The following is a 19,135-nucleotide window of genomic DNA, read 5'->3' on the forward strand; positions in this document are numbered from 1 at the left end:
ACAGTGCAGCAACAAAATGCAGCTAAGGTTAATCATGGCACTACCCCGATCTCTGACATTTTCCAAAAACTAACTAAAGATAAAGACATTAATAATGAGGTTTTGGAGGAGCTGTCGGGGGAGGGTGGCAACTCTAAAGACAATAGTCTTGCTGCAGAGAATGTGGATATACCTGCTCAGTTCAACGACCCCACAAAGAAGGTGGAATACATTAAAGGGAAAGCTGATCTAGTGGAAGAAATCGAAAATGACACCACTCTTTCTTCTAAGTACCCAGAATCCGATATTGCCCCCCTGGTGCTGGAGGAGGTGCTGGAAGAAAAGGCCAGCGAAAGTACAGGCGACAAGAAGGAAGTCCCCAGTGAGGCTTTCTATTCGGTCTCAGAGGGGGGGGAATGGTCAGACGAAGACGAAGATGAGGATAGTCTGGAGCAAGAGGTCAGCGGCTCAGCTACTGATAGTGAGCCAGAGAAAGAAGATTTCAATCCTCCGACTACTGCTGTGAAAGCCAATACAGGCGTAAAAATACATGGACATAAACGTGATCATACGACGACTAAGTCCGTGTTGGAGAGCCCGGGAGGTGAAGCAGCACAGATGTCCCTTCTGGAGGTGATACACCAGGAAATAATTGCACACAGGGAAGAGGTACGACAGGAAAGCCGCAAATAACAGGCTGCGGTCAGGAAAATACAAGGAGCGGTAAGAAAACTGGCCAAGGTGTGTACGAATCTGGGAGAACGGGTCACCAACTTGGAAGAAAGAGTGGTTTCGACAGAAGCAGAGGCTGCAGCAGCCTCCAGCAAGGCAGATCAACAAGTTGAACAGCTGACAGACGTGCAATGGAAGCTGGAGGCGTTGGAAAACAGATCTCGCCAGAATAACCTCCGTGTATTGGGGATACCGGAGGGGTCAGAAGATACAGACATGAGGGCCTTTGTGGTAAAGTTGTTTGAACATGCGTTCCCGGAGTTGAAGGGATGGGATTGGACAAAGGAGATTCAGAGGGCGCATCGGGTCCCCTTTAAAGTTCACAAAAATGCCAAGGAGGGAGATAAGCCCAGAGCAATCTTAATATTTCTTGGAAACTTTAACATGAGGCAGGCAATTTCAGAGAGGGCAAGACCGGATCGAAAAAAGAATATTGATGGATTCTCCTTCTTTGTCCGCCCAGATTTCTGCCATGTTACGGTGGAGAGACGCTGGAGATTAAGACAGATGATTAAACCATTTCAGGACAAGGGCATGCAGGCATATTTAATCAATCCAGCACAGCTGAAAATAATTAATGGTGGAAGAACATTGTACTTCTCCTCCGAAGTGAAAGCTAAGGAATATTTGGCTAGAAGAGGAGTTGGCTAATTGGGGTACCCCTATGGTACTATGTGGAGACATGAATATCTCGGCTGTTTGGAGCCAGGGTGGTAAATATACAGGACGCAAACATAAGGTTCATAGAGCATTAGGCTCTCTCTTGCGGTTGCATGGTTTGACCGATGTTTGGGGGGAAAAAGTGCCTGGGGACCCGGGTTTTACTTATTTCTCATATCCGGCTCAGAAATATTCTAAGTTGGACTATTTTTTTGTCTCGACGGGGGAACTCAGCAAAGTTAAAATTGTTAAGCTCCCAAGAATAGTATCGGACCATAATCCGCTGATAATGACATATAAAATATATAACATACCTAGGAGAACAACTAAGTGGACATTCGAGAGGAAATTACTAAACGATGATAGGTTTGTCAAGCATCTTAAACAGTGGGCAAAGGAGTTTTTCGATATAAACAGATATAGTTCATCCCGGAATGGGGTTTGGGAAGCATTCAAGGCATCACTAAGGGGGGAAACGATTAGCTGCTCCGCTAGGCTAAGAAAGGAGGATAGAAGTAAGTTGGAGAAGCTGATTGAAGAGTTAGTAGTGTCAGAGAATCGGCATACAGAGGAAATAGGATCAGGCAAGGATGGTAGGGAATCGGCTAGAACTATGGCTCTGATGAAGGGAGATATTTTAAAAGCGATTACGCAAAAGGAGATTAGAGAATATCAGACGTCCCGAGCAAAACGGTATGAGACAGGGGAACAAGCCGGGAGGGCACTAGCATTGCGTATAAGGCAAGAAACCAATAAAAACAACATCCATAAGATTGAAGATAATGGAATAGAATATACGGATCCAAAAGAAATAATGGGTGTATTCCAAAAGTTTTATCAAAAACTGTATGATCAGGAGGCGGGGTGGGTACCATCTAGGCATGAGTCTGGACTTGTATGTCCGGCTTTAGAGGATAAAGATAGGGAGATACTGGAAAAAGATATAACCATGGAGGAGATAAGGACTGCATTACAGGAACTTGCAGCAGGTAAAGCGGCAGGTCCAGACGGGATACCTTTGGAAGTCTACAAGCACTTAGGAGAGGAAATTCTTCCATTATTTGTGGATCTCTTTAACGGAATAATTTGCTCTGGGAAGATCCCTGACTCTTGGAAACAGACCAATATTGTAGTATTCCATAAAAAGGATAAACCTGTAGAAAATCCGGGCTCTTATCGGCCAATTTCGCTAATAAATGCGGATACCAAACTGTATTCTAAGGTCTGGGCAAAGAGGTTAGGGGGGATCATTGGCCAACTTGTCTCTCCATGGCAGCACGGCTTTGTTCCAGGGAGAGGCACTACGGATCACACCTCACGGGCGATCTCGTTGTTCGATGCCACGGCGGTCACGGGGGGAGAAATGGCCATAATCCTCCTAGACGCCGAAAAAGCCTTCGACCGTGTGGTCTGGGAATTTATGTGGGAAGTTTTGTCCAGTAGAGGGTTCGGAGAGAAATGTATGAGAGCAATAAAAGCTATGTATTTAGATCCAGTAGCTAGAATTACAACTATGGGATTACAGTCGGAAGAGGTGGTAATTAGGAGAGGCACTCGTCAGGGATGCCCTTGCTCTCCTATACTCTTCGCACTATATATAGATCCCCTAATTAGGGAAATCTTAGCTTCGGATAAAATCTCCCCGGTCATATTAAATGGGCATACTACCAAATTATTGGCCTATGCGGACGATTTGGCAATTGTGACTACTAACCCGCAGACGGCTATAGTAGAACTGAGTCAACTGGCTAAGGCCTTCGGAATCCGATCCGGGTATAAGCTGAATGAGGAAAAAACCATAATAATTAGCACTAATAATATCTTTAAAGCTGATCAGAGGTATGTGGAATCTTCAGTCTATCTTGGGGTGAGGATTAATGCAAATGTGGAGAAAATTATACAGGAAAACTATGTACCCTTGATCACAGAAATAGATAAAGAGTTAAGAAGAATAGATGTTTTACACCTATCTCTGATAGGCAGAGTTAATGTTTTAAAGATGTCAATGTTTCCGAGAATATTGTATTTAGTTCGTGCCATACCTCTGCTAGTAGAAGAGGGTCTCTTGAAAAAAATGGAAGCTGTTTTCTCCCAATTTGTGTGGCAGTACGGGAAAATACGTAGATCTTTGGCTCGATTATCAGCACCACTGGAGGGAGGGGGTCTGTCTGCACCAAATTTGAGGCTGTATCACTGGGTGTGTCTAATGATGCAAATGAATGTGCTATTCAAATATGATGATATAGTTGTACCGACTGGTCTGGACAGAACCCCCACAATATTTGAATTGTTAGTAGGAAGAAAAGCACTGGGGCTTCTTACACGAGAAACAAACTGTAGGTATTTTAAAAGGTGTAAAAGCAAAGTGATGTTTAGTGCGCACCTGGCAATCCATAATGAGATTTCTAAAGATTCCTAAAATTAATAGCATATTAGACCTGTGGCGGTCAAAACCATTTGTGCATCTTGGACAGAACAGTAATAGTAGGTTATGGAAGGAGCTGGGTATTAGCTGTTTGGGCGATGTCATGTTTGAGGATGAACTACTGGGTTTTGACTCACTTCAGCAAAAGTTTGGTATACCGGCTAGCCAATGGCTTTTATATAGACAATTGGAGCAAACAGTTAAGTCTATCAGACCCAGGATCTCAATTCAGGAGCTTAACCCAATTGTGAGTTATGTAAGGAAGGGTGGCAAGAAGATCAAAATTGGGTATGGCTATCTGTTGCAGGGTCTGGGGATGACATTGGACAAATTGAATCAGATTGGGCGGAAAGAATTGGAGATCCTGATATAGATATAGATTTTGCCCTAGCATTGAATAAGAAAGTATTAAGAGCTTCAAACTTAAAGGCACAACACTACAAGACTATTTTTAACCTATATTATACGCCTGCCAAGCTGTTCAAGTGGGGTAAGAGAGAAAATGATAGGTGTCCCAGGTGTGACCATAGCCCTGCAGATATATCTCACATGTTTTATAATTGTCAGAATCTTACTCCTGTATTTAAAGAAATTGAAAGATTTTTAACGGGGCTGCTAGAGATTCAGATCACTCTATCCCCTACTACTGTTTTGATCGGCAGGGATGAAAACCTAAAATTAGAGTACGAGGCTGAAGCATTTATCTTTCTATCTATGGCTGTTTTTAGGATTTTAATCTCCGCCGTCTGGAAAGATTCAGCAGCCCCCACTTTTCAGACGTGGTTAACTAGGCTGTTGGGAACGCACAATATAGAGGAATGTTTGTATGATTGTAAAGGAAAGAGGTCGAGAGAATTTGGTAAGAAGATATGGGCTCCTCTTAGAAATTGGAGAGAAATCAGATGAGCAAGAGTTTAAAGATATATTGGTAACGCGGATTGTATTCCCCTATGTACTTCTGTCCGAAACAAACTTGGTTTTATGATTCTTATGACTGTATTTATAAGATGTATTCTGTACTTTTAATGCCTGATTTTATTCTGTTGATTAATGTATTTTTTTTGTGATACCCGGAACCATCTCAATAAAAAAAATAAAAAAAATAAAAGAAGGAGGATGTCCTGGCTAATCTGATGAGGTGGTGATGTCTGCGAGTGGCGTCCTTGTGGACTACGTGGTTGTCCGGTGTGCGTTCGTGGAGCCATATCTTCTCCAGTTTCCGGCATGCACGTTTGGAGGTCTGGAGCTCATCGTGAACCAGGTGGCTCTCTTGCTGGCGTGGCTGTTTGAGGGTTTCTTGAGCGGGGCGAGAGTGTTGGTGCAGTTGTCGATCCACTGTCTGAGGTTGCGGGCTGCGGCGTCTGGGTTGGTGGGGTTGGTGGGTGGGTTCTGGGCGAGGGTGGGGATCAGTTGGTCTTCGGTGACTTTGCTCCAGCAACGGCGAGGCAGCTGTTGGGTGCGATGGTGCGTGGTTGGTTTCTTGAGGGTAAAATGGATGCAGCGGTGATCGGTCCAGTGGAGTTTGGAGGAGTGGTCGAAGGTGACGTGGGTGCCTGTGGAGAAGATGTGGTCCAGCGTGTGGCCGGTGGCGTGGGCGGGTGTGGTGATGAGTTGTCTGAGGCTGAGGTTGGCGAGGTTGTCGATCAGGGTGGCAGAGTTGGCATTGTTGTGCTCGAGGTGGAAGTTTAGGTCCCCGAGGAGGATGTATTCCATGGAGGCGAGTGCGTGGGTGCTGGTGAAGTCGGCGATGGAGTCACTGAACTGAGCCCGGGGTCCGGGGGTAGATGAGTGTTCCTCTGAGGGTGGTGTTGGGGTCGGTGTGGATCCGGAAGTGCAAGTGTTTGGCGGTGTCATCTGCGTGGGTGGCAACCTTGAGGGTGGACTTGTGGACGATGGCTATTCCTCCTCCGATTCCGTTGGCGTGATCCCTGCGGGTGCCTTGTAACTGTCCGGGATGGCTATGGCGATGTCGGGTGCCGAGGAGTGGTTCCACCAGGTCTCAGTCAGTAAGGCCATGTCTGGGGCGGTGGTGTCGAGCAGATCCCAGAGCTCAATGGCGTGTTTGCTTGCAGAGCGGGTGTTGAGGAGTATGCAGCGGAGGTGGTTGGGTCCAGTTCTTGGAGGTTTGGTGGATCTGTTGCAGGTGAAGCTGCAGGTGCGGCAGGAGATGGGTCCGTCGGTCCGTTTCGGGGCGGCCTGGAAGCAGGTGTGGTTTCGGCCTGCGTTGAGTGCGTGGAGGGTACTGGTGTCGTAGAGGAGTCTGGTGTCATGGCGATCGCGGGGTCCAGGGGTTCTGGCGCTGGGTGCGGTCCAGGCGTGGCATATATGGGGAGGTGGGAGGGAGGGGCAGCTGGGAGCAGCAAGTGGGCAGGGGGCGGGGCCGCAGATGGCACAGCAGCGGGGAAACAGTGGTACAGTGGTACAGAAAGCAAAATAGGGCAACGAGTGGCGCAGAGGAGAAAACGAGGCACAAAAAGGGGGAGACAGTGGGATAGAAGGCAAAATGGGGCACACGGGGGGAAACAAGTGGCACAGAGGAGAAAACAGGGCACAAAGAGGGGGAAACAGTGGCCCAGAAGGCAAAAGGACAGAGGACACTTACCAGCAGCAGTGGCAGCGGCAGCAGGGGCACACAGTTGGAGCTGCGTGAAGGGGAGCAACCTACCAGGAGGGTCAGGGGTCGCTCACCTCACCGCGCAGCGTTTGGCATATATGGGTAGGTGGGAGGGGGCCAGCTGGGAGGTTGGAGCAGCAAGTGGGCAGGGGGCGGGGCCGCAGGAGGCACAGCGGCGGGGAAACAGTGGTACAGAAAGCAAAATGGGGCACAAGGGTGGGCGGACGAGTGGCACAGAGGAGAAAACGAGGCACAAAGAGGGGGAGACAGTGGTACAGAAGGCAAAATGGGGCACAAGGGGGGGAAAACAAGTGGCACAGAGGAGAAAACAGGGCACAAAGAGGGGGAGACAGTGGCCCATAAGGCAAAAGGACAGAGGACACTTACCAGCGGCAGTGGCAGTGGCAGCAGGGGCACACAGTTGGAGCTGCATGGAGGGGGAGCGACCTACCAGGAGGGTCAGGGGTCGCTCATTTAAAGATAAGATCTGTGTCAATTTATAATCTAATAGTGTTTGCAACTTCAGCCAGCCCTAACTGGTGTTATATGTAAGGGCAGGTGAAAAAAGGAGGCCTTATTTAAGTGTCAGAGTGCTTGCCTAAAGTCACAGCTTTAAATCTGTTGCACAATTAGAATATATTCATTATTAAACACCTTGTCAAGAGGGTGAGGAAATTTAAATCACGAGGCAGTCAGTGTCCTGCTCTCCACAAGTGTTCTACACATATTGACACATCTCAGTGGCAGGTTGAAATTATTCATAAAGCGGCCCCCTGTCCTAGTCAGGACACCACTCAGTGTTGTTTGAAGACCCTCTCACACCCTATTGGTGTCATGCTTCATCATCGGGTCTCATCCTGGTCCCTCAACAGGGATGGGCTCAACTATCTTCCATGGAGCACTTAAGATCATTTCATGTACCGGGGTCTTATAGTAGGAAGAAGAAGGACACCAATAGGGTGTGTGAGGGTCTTCGAAAGAACACTGAGTGATGTCCTGAGCAGGACAGGGCCCACGTGATCAATAATTTTAACCTGCTGCCGAGATGAGTCTATACATGTAGGACACTTAAGGTGAGAGTTGTATTGAAGGGGGGTCGTGTCATCTCCTCCACTGCTTTTTTTTAGAACTTTGTTTCGAAAGACACCTGGATACTATTATAAGGATCCAAATTATGCTGCAGAAATCTAATTGTGGGAGCACAGGCTGGCCACACACTCACTACAAATCTAGAACAGGATACAGGCCACACACTCACTTAACCCCTTCGACGCGCGTGACAAGGTCAGCTCGTCATGGGCGTTACCTGCACTGCGCGTGTGACGAGCTGACCTTGTCACGTAACGAGGGTTTTTGCGAATCGCAGCGCACTGCGGGAAAACCCACTAGCGCGCATGCGGTTAAAATCTAGAACAGGATTCAGGTCACACACTCACTTAACACCTGGAACAGGGTGCATGCCACAAACAAACTTAAAACCATGAACAGGGTGCTGGCCACACACTCACGTAAAACCATGAACAGGGTGCTGGCCACACACTCACGTAAAACTAGGAAGAGGGTGCTGGCCACACATTGACTTAAAACCAGGAACAGGGTTCAGGGTAAACACTCACTTAAAACCAGGAGCAGGGTGCTGGCCACGCATTGAATACGACTGCAGATGTCGGATGCAGTCCCCACATTGTGCTTCACGTTGATATGATATACCCCGGTTAGGAGTATGTGTGACTGTCCTTCATAAACTCTCTGGCTGTTGAGATTCTGTTTATTTATTTATTTTTATTTAATTTCTTGTATCGCGCTGGAATCAATCCCATAAGGGTATCTCCGCGCTTTGCCAGCCAGAAAATTGTCGTAATCTTCAAGGTGCATTAGAGGGACTGAAATGCTTCCTGAAAGAGGAATGTTTTCAGGGCCTTTCTGAAGGCCAGATGATTGATGTTCATCCTCATTTCTGTGGGAAGTTTATTCCATAGGGCAGGACCAATTGATGAAAAAGCTCGGTCTCCCTGCCTAGCTCTTTTTGTTACAGGGGGTTTCAAAAGTGCTTGGTTGCTTGAACGAAGTGAACGACTGGGTTGGTACAGTTCAACAGATTGGGAGAGATATTTAGGGCTGTCCCCATATAAGCATTTGTGGACCGTGCAGCATATTTTGAAACTGATGCGCTGCCGTATCGGGAGCCAGTGTAGCTCCACCAACAAATGCTTAGAGGGGGTCCTAGCCGGCACACCCATGACCAGCCTAGCCGCCGTATTCTGGACCACCGGCAAACGACCTACTGCATCAGCGTTTGCTAGCGTCAGCAGGCCGTTGCAGTAGTCTAGGCGGCTAGTAACCAGGGCCTGCACGAGTGTCTTCCTGTAAGTATCAGGAAGATATGGAAATACTCGTCTTAGAAGGCCAATGGTGTAAAAGCATAGTCCTGCAATGTGATTGGTATGCTCCTTGAGGGTCAATTTTTGGTCAATCTTAACCCCTAGATTTTTTACATGAGGCTTTGATGTGGGGACTGGGCCCAAGTCCAGCGGCCACCATTCAGGAGACCATAGGAGGCTCGCCCTGCCGAAGAGCATAACCTCCGTTTTTGCAACGTTACATTGGAGGCAGTTTGCGGCCATCCAATGTGACACTGCCCTCATACCCTCAGCAAAATTTTCCTTGACTGTAGGACCAAGGGAGCTGAAAGGGTAGAGGAGCTGAGTGTCGTCAGCGTAAGAGACTGGTGTGAACCCATACTTCCGCACAATCTCAGCAAGGGGGGCCACATATACATTGAACAATGTAGGGCTGAGACATGAGCCTTGTGGCACCCCCTTTGTGAGCGCCTTCGAGGTGGAACGATAGGGGCCCAAGCTGACAGATTGCGATCTCCCGGAGAGGAAACTCTCCAGCCAAGATAGAGCTAAGCCTCCAATCCCTACTCCCTGCAAGCGGCCGAGAAGGATGTTGTGGGACACGGTATCGAAGGCCGCAGACAGGTCCAGCAACACTAATATCATGGAGCTTCCTCTATCCTGTGACATTTTGATCTTATCAGTCACAGATAGGAGGGCCGATTCAGTGCTGTGGTTGGGCCTGAACCCAGATTGTGATTGGTCCAGGCCCCCTGTCGCCTCGATAAATTTGGAAAGGATGGTATTAGCGTGTTTCTCAGCCAGCTTGCTAATGAAAGGGAGAAGGGAAATAGGGCGAAGGTTGGAGAGTTCTGACCAGGGAAGGGTGGTGTTTTTCCGTATAGGGTTCACTACCGCTTCTTTCCAAGGTTGTGGAAGTTGTCCCTCGGCAAAGGAAAGATTCATAAGCTTCTGAATAGTAGGGCCTAATGATTCCACCAAGGGGGAAATCATTTTTGCAGGGATCAGATCAGTGGGGGAGCCAGTTTTCATGTTACCAATAAGTGTGGTCAGGTCTTTTAAAGTAACTTCTGGGATTGCATGGAGCGTTTTGTCAGGGGTCGTTGAGGGGAGGGTCTCAGGAGCCATAGTCTCTAAAGGACCTGTGACTTTCGTAATTTTCTTATATATCCCCTCAATTTTTTCTTCGAAGAACTGGGAGATGTTATTGCAGAGATCTTGAGTTAAAACATCCGGGCTCTCATATATTACAGGGTTGGTAAAGGTCTGTATGATTTTAAATAACTCTCGAGTGGAGTTACCTGCCTCTGTTATTTGGGAGGTAAGACTGACTTTCCTTGCTCTTTTGATATTTTTATAGTAGGTGGTCATAGATGTTAAATAACGATCTTTGTCTTCCCCCTTATGTGACCGTCTCCATAGTTTCTCCAATTTCCTGCACCCCTGTCTTTCTATTTTACGGGCCTCAGTGTACCATGCTTCCCTTTTAGCTATGGTAGGTTGTTTGACTACTTTCTGAGGAGCCAGAACATTAATGGCTTCCATCAGTGAGGAGTCAAATTTTGAGAGAGCTTTCTCAATGTCATCCAAATTTGTAAAGACTGGCTGTTTCCAGACTGAGGTAAACCTATCTGGAGTGACTTTGTGCCATGGTCTGCGTTTGATAGTTTGCGTGATGGAACGATTGATAGGTTTGGGTAGATGGAGGAAGGAAAAGTCTAACATTTTGTGGTCTGATCAGTAGATATATTTAGGAGGGTGGCAGTAGAAGGCATTAGAGTTGTCACCCCTGCTCATTGCGCCATCAGCCTGGTAGGTTGGAGGGGATGCACAGACACCCTCTGGGACCCAATCTAGATGGCCAATATCTCATGAGAAACAATATAATTGTAAATGTATCTAAGTCCAAAGTAAAGCTGTGATAACTCTAATGTAAACGGCGGTGTGTACCTCTGGAAGGCGCTAGCAGGTCAGAAGTCTGGCCAGCACATTATCAAAGATAGGATCTGCAGCCCACAGAGAGTGGTCTCTGGTGACAGATCTCTCCTACATTTTGTGGTGGTGTCACGGGAACCTCTGGAAGTTGATTACAGTTGTCAGGGAGTGACTTGTTTATTTAGGTTTTCAAACAGCTGAGACTGGGGATATCCTGGGGAGCTCAGAAGGAGTGCAGGCTTCTAGGAGTAGGAAAGGTTGTCATGTGTTCAGGCTCAGGGGGAGGAGAATGGACAACATGACTGCAGTAGAAACATTTACATGTTTTTGGCCCAGGATTACCAGACAAGGAGGGTAGATCCGGCCTTAGCCATGGGTGAGCTGGGCCCACGCCCAGGGCGCCGACACTATAAAGAGTGCCGGGAGCTATCTGCATATGAGGCATATTGTAGTCTCCTAGTAGGCAGGAAGTACTTGGATCAGCAGTTGTTTGCAGATGTATTATTATGCAGCCCTGCTCCTCGACACAGTCCATTCTCTCCATCACTTCCGTCACTGATAAGGGTCTGTAGCACAACATGTAAAAAAGCCTTGATTGGCTTGATGGGCTAGACACAGAGTAGGGTTTCTATGTGACTGAAATGTTACATGCACTGAGAGTGTAAGATGGCTCAGTGAGTTAAGCGCTCACAACTGACCTGTGCTTTGACTGCCAGCTGTCAAACCAGACTTTCATTTTCCAGAGGTTGATAACTGAGTAACACTAACTCCAATGATGATAATACAAAATATACTCAGCTCTCTGTAGTATGACGCGATCAATAAAAATGAGTTACACTGAAATCTAACTTCTTTCTGTGATGTTTGTATGAATATTTCTATAGCAATAACAAGGACGGTAACAAGACTGGCAGACCAGTCTCAAGGAATGTAGGATTTAACAGAACTTAAACAAGTGACATGAAGATAATCCAAAGAAATTCACATGTATATCTATTTCTGACTTTACAACAGAAATCAGTGGGTGTCAGAAGGTTTTGTGAAACTGCTGTTTTGTCCAAGCTGAACACTCCCTGCCAGTGAGATGTTTGCTCATAAGGTGTGGCGTCTACCGATGGCTCATGACCAGTCCCCAGGCGGTGGCCGGTGAGCCCGGGGACTGGACGTGTCTCACTCAGTGCAGGGTGCCCTCTAGTCTGGGTGGATCACCTCCAGGACCAACCCCTGGGAGAAGAACTGGGCCCTGGCTGAGGAGGATGCTGCCCCCTGGCAGCAGGAGCATTATACTAAGGTTGTCCAGGCGCCCATACAATATGGATTCTTCTTTTTACTGTTTTTGTGAAGGATGGACAAGAGTGTGGTGATGGAGACGCCTATGGGATTTAAATGACGATTGTATATATATATGTGTTGGTATCGGCTATTTACCAGGTTATCGAATAAATAGTGATTATTTTCTGCTATTCACCCTGTCCCTTGCTTAATGAATTAGTAGAGATTCTGCACTGATCGGCCGGCGGCCATGCAAATAGCAGAAAAACTTTACTATTTATTGGTCCGCTGGCTAAAGAGTAGAGAGTCTGCACTGTTTGGCCTGAGTCTGTGCAAATAATGAGGAAACGCTACTATTTACGAGGCCACTGGCTAAATAGAAGAGGTTTTGTTCTATTCGACCAGCAGTTAAGCAAACAAGAAAAGTTCACGCATTACCCAGCTGCTGGCCTATTATGCCAGCAGTCATGTGAACGTATATGGCTGCTGGTTAAATAGCAGAAATTATATATTATTTGACCAATAGCATTTCAAGTAGCAAGGAAATTACAATATTTAGTCAGCAGCTAGGTAAATATTAGAAAAGATGTACTGTATTGCTGGTGGGCTGGCAAATAATCTATTTCATTAACTATGTAGCTAGATAAATAGCAGAGAGTGTGCTCAACATGGGCAGTAGCCGTGCAGATGGCAGAGGAACTTCACTATTTACCCGGCTGCTGTCTAAACATCTTAACTTTCCTTTAATTATGCCTTATGCAGATTTCAACAGGTACGTACACCAAGTAGAACTGCAAACAAGGGAGAAAACAATTGGCACCCATCTTCTTATTTAAGTTATGGTCGTGATGTATTACTATTTCATTCTCAAAAAGTGGCAGCAAATACAGCACATAATTATTGCGATTGAAATAGTCATAGTGCTTGCAGGTCAGGCCGCTCCCTCGTCGCACAGCTCCACCTGTGTTGCCCTGCCCTTGGTGACCAGCTGTTCTGCTGCGCTGTGAGTTCGCCCCCCTCCCCCGCTCAGTGTTATTGGCAATAGATAAATGCTATCGTGTTTTACCATCTCTTCAGCAAGAGACAGTAAAAGAGAGTGAAAAAGATCCATTAATGGCGCACTTGCTAAATTCGCCACCACCCTATGCGCAAAATGCCACAGCACCTCCGCAACCTTTAGTTGCACCTCTGGTAGCTGTTATGCCGGCTCCTTTACAGCACTCACCAGCCTCTCTTCAGCTGGCTTCTATTTCTCTGGTGCAGCCTCCTCAAGGCTCACCGATCACATCTACTTGTCCTACTGTTCCTCCTACAACTTCGCCTAGCGCACCTTCTATTTCTTCTGATACTCGTTCTACGAATGCTTCTGTTTCTGCTTTGCGTGACTCTGTTCTGCCACCAGTTATTCCTCCACTTTCACCTTCCGTCTGGCATAAAATGGCCAGCATTGTTACTAACATTCATTCACCACTGTTTCGGTCGCCTAAACGACCCCTAATACGGGACAAAGACAATTACGAAGCCAAATGCCTGATTATCAGGAGAGGGAATCATTGAATAAGTTATCACGGAATTGGGCTATGGATACAGCGATGTAGAGTCTGTCATGAACGTCTTCCGTCAATGGGATGAACCGACGCAAAGATATGTTTTTGAGCAGATGTGTGTTTTTCTGTGTGAGGATTTGGAAGATAATGGTCAAGAGAGCAACACGCGAGAATTGTGTAATGTACAATTTAAATTTGGGGAAGGTATGATCATAGGTCCCGACGTCGAAAAAGCAGTTGAGATATTATTATCATATCGAAGTATGGGTGGTAATTCTGGGTCATCATCTGAATGTGGTACATCTAGTAGGAAAAGAGCGAGACAGTACCCCATGAGAGAGGTTCCTCCGGTTTGGAGGGAAGGCGATGCGAATGCAGTACCGCCAATTCTGCCTCATTTCCAGCGTGTATGGGTACACGTCCCCTGGAAAAGATCAGAAGTTTTAGCACTCAAGCAGTCACTGCCTGATCCTCGTAAAAACCCGACTGGGTATTATAAGGAGTTATCGCAAACTGCAAGCTCATGTATAATGAATTTAGCGGATGTAGACATGCTGTTTGGGAACGTTGTTCCACATCCTTTATGGAGCAAAATCCGTCATACGGATCACGATCAGGAACTAGGTGACTCGTGGGCGAACATTACGACTACAGATGCTAGACAAGTCGGTGGTTTTAAACCTGAGCCGTTAATAGCTGAACTTCCCAGTAGAATTATAGCGTACATGAAAACAATAATGCCTGAAGTACGCGTAAATTGGGACAAGCTATCTGCGTGCAAGCAGAAGAAGGATGAGAATGTGTCTGACTTTTTCACGAGATTTGAGGAAACTTTCACCGATCATAGTGGTCAAGATATGGCTACCGAGGGTGGTCAAAGATTGTTTGTAGACAAGTTCGTACATAATTTGCTTCCTGAACTGTGTACTAAACTAAAAGATTCAGAGAGTGCTTGGGCTGTCTCTACGTCAGCGCAGATTTTAGCCACAGCCCAGTACTACGAAAATAGGCGCAAAGACGAACTAGACAAGGCAGACAAAAAGACTAAAGATTTGAAAACTAAGGTTCTTCTCCAGCAGGCTTATCCGCCTCGCACGGCTAGTCAGCCCAATTATCAACCACAACAGCAGTATTCGAGAAACGCGCAAGGAAACGAGTTTTCCCATCAGCGTCTTCCGTATGGCCCGAATCAATGTGCATATTGCAAGGAAGAGGGTCATTTCAAAGGTAATTGTCCGGCTCTTGCGCGACGTTTAAACGGTGCTCCAGGTGTAAGGGGAAGAGGTGTTCAACACGCCCCTAGAGGTAAGGGCCGTGGAAATTTCACCCAGAACACAGCTTCTTTTCCGCCTCAGAACTCGATGAACAGCTTTGACCAACAGAATAATACATCGTCTAGATCAGCTCAGTACTATGCTGACGACTATTACACCGAACAGGAAAATGAGGGTAATGATTGCTAGGACAGCCATGGACAAAGAGAGGGAGTCGTTTCAGTTCCAGTAGATCAGAATGGACCTTATGTCGAGGTGGTTGCCTCAGGAGTGTCAGAGCCATTTCTGCTGGATACTGGTGCTACAAAAAGTTCTATTATGCACTCAAAACTTCCTGGCGCACCTTTGTCTGGCGAAATAAATGTCTCAGTGGGTTTCTCTGGCGCCCCTGTTAGAAACCCGATCTCTAGTCCCATGTCCCTTTCTGTTGGCCCATGCGAATTAGAAGCACCCCTCATTTTGACGACAGGTTGCGGTGAAAATTTGTTAGGTTTGGATTTACTAAAAAGATTATATGCAACTTTGTACTGTTCTCCCTCAGGAGTACAACTTACTTTAGGTAAGAAAATCATTTCTCCAATGTATTTGTCAAAGGAAAATATTCCAACTGAATTGTCATCACTTCCTGATATACTTTGGGCTAATGGTTCTAATGATGTAGGTCGTTTGGAGATAGCACCGTATGTCATAACTTTGAAAGCCAACGTTAGGTTGCCACGTATTCCCCAATACAAAATATCCAGCGAATGCGAAAAAGCGTAGTTGACGATTGTTTATGATCTGATTGACAAAGATGTCATCGAAGAAACAACAGGAAATGTTTGTAACAGTCCAGTTTTGCCCGTCTTAAAGCGTACTGATCCTTCACAGCCCCCTGTGTACAGGTTTGTGATTGACCTCAGAGAAGTGAACAAGATAGTTATCCCACAGTTTCCAGTTGTCCCCGACATTACTGCTTTGTTGACGATGGTTCCAGTTTCAGCAAATTGGTTCTTGGTGATTGACCTGAAGAACGTTTTCTTCAGCATCCCGATTGCTGAGGAGAGTAGAGACGTTTTCGGATTCAATTTAGGAGGACGAAGCTTCCGCTTCAAGTGCGCTCCTCAAGGCTAATGCGAAAGCCCATCAATATTCAGTCAGGCCCTGAAAACACAACTGGACACTATTGTTCTGCCAGATGGGTCAACTCTGATTCAGTATGTAGACGATCTGCTGATCGCTGCAGACACAGAAGAAATTTGCAAACAAGCCACGTTGTCATTATTGCGTCACTTATGTGACATGAAGCACAAAGTCTCTCTTTCCAAACTACAATTTTGCCGACAAGAGGTAACCTACCTAGGTCACATCTTGTCAAAGGAGGGAAGGAGACTGACACCAGAAAGAATACAGGCAATTGCAGAGCTGAGTGCCCCAAGGACACAGAGAGAGGTTCGAGCCTTCTTGGGCATTACATCGTACTGTAGACAATGGATACCGAATTTCTCACTACTAGCTAAACCCTTGCTGGCACTACTCCGTAAAGACACGCCCAATCCTATGCCCTGGTCTGAAGATTGTCAGACGAGTTTCCACGAGTTGCGTGATGCATTGTGTTCGGCTCCTGTGTTGGGAAACCCCAACTACAGTAAGCCTTTTACATTATACGTCCATGAGAAGGAAGGTTGTGCATTATCAGTCCTAACACAACACTTTGGGGACAAACAGCGCCCATGCGTGTATTTTTCGGCAACTCTTGACCCTGTGGCTAAAGCCCTACCAAGTTGTCTGAGGGCTACCGCCGCAGCAGCTGTCTGCATTCGACAGTCTGCTGGATTAGTCATGAATAATACTCTGATCGTTATGGTTCCGCATGCAGTAGACATTTTGCTAAACAGGACGAAGACACAACATCTTACTAGCGCTCGACTATCCAGTTACGAACTTACACTGCTAGCAAGTCACATACACATAAAGAGGTGTGATACACTCAACCCCGCTACGCTATTGCCCATCCCGACAGAAACAGACACAGACAAGATTGATAACCATGACTGCTGCTTTAGGACAGAAGAAGAGACAAAAGGGAGAGTAGACTTACAGGACACTCCCCTTCCTGAATGCAACGATACTTTATGGGTTGATGGTTCATGTTTCAAGTTGCCGAATGGTGATACGACTGCAGCATATGCCGTAACGACATTACACACCATTATAGAGACCGCGCGTATTTCCCACAATTCTGCACAAGCTGCAGAACTTATTGCACTTACCAGAGCATGTGTGTTAGCAAAAGGAAAGCGAGTGAATGTGTACACGGACAGCCAATACGCCTTTGGCGTGGCTCACAGTTTTGGGAGATTGTGGCGTGAACATGGGTTCTTTACGTCACATGGTGCAAAGATACAACATGGTCAGCTAGTTAATGAACTCCTCGAGTCATTAACCTTGCCGCTACAAGTTGCAATTATGAAATGCAGTGCACACAAAAAGATTCAGGACGATTTTGGCCGCGGGAATGCATTTGCAGACGAGGTTGCGAAAGAGACTGCAAGGAACACAATGAGTCGGATGTATGTTGCGGGTCCCGCTAGATGGATTACTGATGTGGGAATGTGTGAGGACACCATTGAAAGCGTGAAATCTATACAGGCCGAGGCAACTGAGAAAGAGTTGAATGAATGGAGAGAAAGTAAGGGTAGGTTAGATGCGAATGGTTGTTGGGTCGAATTGTCGGAACACCAGCGATGGCTATTACCTAATGCATACGTACTTGCAGTAGTAACGATGGCTCACGGAATTGCGCACATCAGTTCGAAAGGAATATGTAAACTATTGGCCCCAGTATGGAAGAATAGTAATATCCCAAAATATGCAGAGAATGTGGTCAGAAACTGTATGGTGTGTCTGAAGTACAATCCCGGTAGGGGAACCCCAACTCCAGCTGGTCATTTTGCGCCTCCAACGTATCCGTTCGAGGTTTTGCAGCTCAATTTCATCCACATGGAGAGGTGCAACAATCTAAAGTATGTGCTCGTTGTTGTTTGCGCCTTTTCAAGGTGGGTGGAAGCGTACCCCCTTAAGGACAATACCGCCTTGTCAACTGCCAAAGCACTTGTCAAAGAGTTCTTCCCTAGATTCGGTATGCCTAGAATTGTCTGGAGTGATAATGGAAGTGAATTCGTAGGACGCGTGATGAAGAGAGTGTGTGAGTGTCTAGGCATATACCAGAAGTTCCACGCTGCAAATCACCCCCAATCAGCTGGATTAGTAGAGTGCTACAATGGCACGTTAAAGCTGAAATTAGCCAAGATCCAAGCCAGTACAGGTCTTAAATGGCCTGAAGCCCTGCCTCTAGCACTCCTGTCGACCAGAATGACTGTCCATTCCAGATTAGGACTTAGCCCCCACGAGATAGTGTTTGGCCGCCCAGCCAACGCCTGGGGCGTGCCAAGGCAAAAGAAACTCAGCGAAATAGAACACCCCGTACTGCTTGACTATTTGTGCGAATTGACAACTAAATTGCGTGTTTTACACCAACAGGTTCTCAGTTCCTCTCCGCCAGCCTCTGACGATCCAGGTCACACCATCGTACCCGGCACGTGGGTTTTGGTGCGGAATTTCCAGCGCACCAACAACGGACAACCGAGGTGGACCGGACCATACCTGGTACTTCTTTCCACGAGGTCAGCCGTTCGGGTGGAAGGCAAAAAGAACTGGGTACATGGGACCCATTGTAAACGGGTCCCTCTACCCCTTCCATACGACCGGTGGGTCAATGAAGGACTTGCCGATTCAGAGACAGAATCCATACCTCGTTTCATCCCTTTCAGCGATGCACGTTTGAAAGAAACTAGTACCGAAAAGGAGAGTGATCATATTTTACAAGGACTTGTGTCACCGTCTATGCAATTGGACACTACCGAACCTGAGACATTGTTTGAAGACCACACCGTACCTGGGAAACGACGGTACAACCTAAGATCTAGCCCAAGAGACTAATAAAAAAAAAAGCAAACTAATGTGATTTCCTTTTCCCCTAAGAACTATTTTTAATTTTTCAGCTCTCTCGTCCCAGGGAACTTGCTCATTTTTGATTTTCGAACCGCCATCCGGTTCCGCTGCTAGGGTCGCGGTTGAAGTCTGGGGAGTGCAACTGGGGAAGTTTTAGGTCAACGGTTCTGGTTGGTCCGAGGGAGTTACCCTGGACTGAACGGAGCGCACTCCCTGGCAGAATCAACCTACCACCGCGGGCAGCAAGTAGAGGATGGAGTTTCCAAGGGTAGAGAGACCTGCCAAACTCACGAACTTTGAAAGACAATTGTGTACAATACTGTCCAGAAGAAGATTTTTAATAA

The sequence above is a fragment of the Lissotriton helveticus genome, chromosome 1_2 (assembly GCF_964261635.1).
Source record: "Lissotriton helveticus chromosome 1_2, aLisHel1.1, whole genome shotgun sequence".
In the NCBI taxonomy this organism is placed as follows: domain Eukaryota; kingdom Metazoa; phylum Chordata; class Amphibia; order Caudata; family Salamandridae; genus Lissotriton; species Lissotriton helveticus.